The sequence below is a fragment of the Dryas octopetala genome, chromosome 2 (assembly GCF_963921425.1).
Source record: "Dryas octopetala chromosome 2, drDryOcto1.1, whole genome shotgun sequence".
NCBI lineage: Eukaryota > Viridiplantae > Streptophyta > Magnoliopsida > Rosales > Rosaceae > Dryas > Dryas octopetala.
This window is the reverse complement of record NC_141367.1, coordinates 234,012-237,668: the sequence shown is the minus strand read 5'-3', so window position 1 is coordinate 237,668 and position 3,657 is coordinate 234,012. Positions and strand designations below refer to the sequence as shown.

At 37.0% G+C, this 3,657-nt stretch overlaps 1 long non-coding RNA gene across 1 annotated transcript; it reads left to right on the top strand.

Annotated features, from left to right (window-relative positions):
* The first annotated feature begins 1,339 nt into the window (after positions 1-1,339).
* LOC147292293 (uncharacterized) lies at positions 1,340-2,232 on the top strand. Its single transcript, XR_015120883.1, has 2 exons — positions 1,340-1,602; positions 1,773-2,232. It is a non-coding gene; the product is annotated as an uncharacterized LOC147292293 (long non-coding RNA).
* Positions 2,233-3,657: the final 1,425 nt, after the last annotated feature.

The window sequence follows — 3,657 nt, the reverse complement described above, 5'->3', positions numbered from 1 at the left end:
TAAAGTAAATCTTATATTGTATCATTCCAATTCTATCCTTGTTCATTAAAAAAAAAAAAAAAAAAAAGCTGACCCTTATGTACCCTCTCACCATCGTCCCCCCCTCCCACTCCCACTCCCCCCTCCCCCTCCCCCTCCCCCTTGAGTCTTTTTCCCATTCCTTAAGAAAATCACTAGAACTAGTAAATTAATATTTGATATGGAAATGAAGCATCGGATCCTCTTGCAATGGTGGATGCGGATGACGACTGTGGGTATCAAAAATGAAGTGTACTCGAACAGTAATAAGTGTCTGAGATGGAGCATATGCTTGTCGGCGTTAGAAAGGGCCGCAGTGAGTGCGACATAGGAGGATGAATGTGGCTTGCTAGGTTGGAGAGAGCCATGGAAAAGGGATCAGCTTTGATTTATGGCTTTTTTAACCAAATACCACCTGGACTATAGGGGGTGTGCTCTCGTATCACCCAAACTTTTTTTCCTGCCAATTTACCACTTGAAGTATCAACATGTGCCAATGTGGCACCTACAGTCAATTTTTCTGTTAAATCATCAACTTTTTTCTCGAACTTCCTAGTTTGTCCTTAAGTATAATTAAGAAGAGAAAGGGAAGGAGAGGAAGGGAGGCTGGCATCATCCGGGATGGGTCAGCCTCGGGGGTGAGGGTGGGTTGGCTGGGTTTGTTTGTTTTTTTTTTTTTTTTTAAGTGTATTTGGATTTTAATTTTGTTTTTTCAGATATTTTATAATATGAATTGATAATATTACCCTTCAAGTTAATAGAAAAATTAACAAAAATGGATAGCAGGTGCCACATTGGCATATATTGATACTTCAGGTGATAAATTGACAAGAAAAAAAGTTTGGGTGGTATGGGAGCAAATCCCCTATAGTCTAGGTGGTATTTGGGTAAAGAGGCCTTGATTTTTTTATTTTTGTACATAAACAAGGATTGAATGCTCAATGGCAGATATGCCATGGTGAAAGACTCAAAGGGGAGGATTGACAAAAAAAAAAAAAACAAAAAAAACCTAAAGGGAAAGGAGGTTCAGACATGGGGAAGAGGAATGACGTTAGTTTTCTTTTTCCTTAACAAGGGTAAGAGAGGGGTTGTTGAAGGTGTAGGCCCTACAAGAGAGAGAATTAAACTTCATGTGGGTGTTGGAGGCAATGTTCTATACACATGTCTTGTCCTCATTGGTTAAACACAAGATTATAGCTTTTATACCATTGGAGCAAAAATCACAAAATCTATATAAAGAAGCTAAAAATATAGCATTTAGCATAGCTTTTAGCTTTTTCCCATTGTACATGCTCTAATTATGTTGAATGGGCTACGACTACTCACTGTTCTATTGTTGGCTGAAAGCGATGGCCTTATGTTAGTGGGCCTAAACCGGCGCCTGCATAGGATTCTCCTAAATTTGAGTCTCCAGAAGAAAAAGATTGTTTGGTGAAATCTTAATTGGTTGCTGAGTGCTATGACAAATGAGGTTCGATTTATATTTTTTAAGTTGAACACTGCCAAGGAAAAATTTGGGATGCTTTGAAACTTCAGTATTTATTCAGTCAGGACTTCTCCAAAGTCTATCAACTTCAATGTCAGGTAATAGATACTCGACAAAATGGTCGATCTATCGTTGATTATTTTTGAAAATTGCAGAATTTTTGGTAGGAACTTGATTCTCTTAGTCTCGGTGCTCTTAAGTGTGTGCATGATATTAAGTTGCGTGCTAAAGAGGTTATTGATGACTGTGTCTATATTTTCTTTGCTAGCCTTGATCTACATCTTGATGCGGTTTATGGGCGTATCTTATTCTTGGCCTCTCTTCTACTATAGCAGATATTCGTGAACCATATTTCATAGTATGTTATGAAAAAAATCATCATTCCACTATGATGGGGGTTTCACTTGTTGAAGGAGTGGCGTTTGCAACAAAGCCATCTAATGGTAAGGTTGATCCCAAGAAGTCTGGCATAAAGTGTTCTCATTGTAATGCTCCAAATCATGTTCATGAGACCTGCTTCAAGCTACATGGATATCTTAGTTGTGGATGTGGAGTGGTTGGCTGTATTTATAAAGAGGGTATTATAGTCTTTTCAATTAAAAAAAAGAGTTAGAAAAAAGGGGTAAACAAGTAATAGCACCCCTAACTATTTAGTGTAAAATCCCTAATTCAATCAAGCTTTCAGTTTATCAATACAATATAGAGATTTTTTCTCTCTTATTCTGGTAGATTCCAGATTGCTGGTGGATTCTAGTTTTATTCTTCATCGATTTATACACTAGTTTAATATTTTCATGTGATCTCGTTCCGTTAATTGGTATCAGAGCAAGGGTTTGCCTTGTTCAATGGCAAATGATGAAAGGACGATTACAAACCTCAACAGTACATGCTGTATCAGAGCAAGGGTTTCTCTCTTATTCTGGTAGATTCCAGATTGCTGGTGGATCCTAATTTTATTCTTCATCGATTTAAACACTAGTTTAATATTTTCATGTGATCTCATTGCATTAATTAGTATCAGAGCAAGGGTTTGCCTTGTTCAATGGCAAACGATGAAAGGACGATTACAAACCTCAACGGTACGTGTTGTGCGTGGAATCTTGATTGATGGTGAGAAATGTGTTGGTGGATTAGCCCGAGACTGTTTTCAAACATCTAGTAACGAAGAAAAATTCAGTTTGGTTCTACAACGTTTATTAACTACATTGCCTTAGCAAGAAGATCAATGCCACGCTATTTTTTGATCTTATATATTGTTCCATCAACAAAAAAGTATGTGATTTGATCATTGATATATGGTGGAATTAAGCTATGAGAACTTTATAGCGTAAAAAGTGGTGGATTACTTTAAACTTCCTACATAATAACTTCATAATCCTTACCTCATTGAATGAATCAAGAAGGGGCAACAAGAGATGGTGACAGAGGTGTGCAAAGTTCTTATCTCCATTAGAAAATTCTACAGGGATGAAGTGGTTTGTGATGTAATTTACATGGATGCTACTCATGTGCTTTTTGGTAGACCAATGTTGATGTCTCTTATAAAGTCCGAGATAATATCTATGCGTTTAAGTGAGATTCTCATAAAACTGCAATGGTTCCAATTGGACACTCTATGTCAAAAAATCGTCCTAAAGTGAAGGAATCAAATATAGTAGAGCCAGTTGTTAAAACAAATTAAAGTGGAGGTAGACTAAAGAAGTCAATTGAAAAGCCATGAATGAGACAATGGTTTTGAAAATTCTTGATGAATTATAAACGATGACGAACAAAGAAAAATTAGAGCACGCTAGAAGTCCTAAAAGATGAAGAGCAACAAAATATCAACCATGAAGGCCAAGTTTGGATTCAATCTAAACTCAACCTCAAGGTCAAGTTCTTTACAAGTGATGGGGTTAGATGTAGAACAAGAGAGGTGGGGGGGGGGGGGGGTCAATTCATACCCGAAAAATTAAAAAATTAAGGCGGTTCAGTTTTAGAAAAAATAGTCCAAATTAAGTTGGGAAATTCAACCCAACTAGGTTGTGTGCTGTTGGAAATCGAAGACCAAAGATTATTTTAATTTTTGGATATTTACAGATGGCGTAACTTAGAGCATAAATACTGTCAAATTGGGCTATAGATTTGAAGGGAAATGACGAGATCTACAAGAC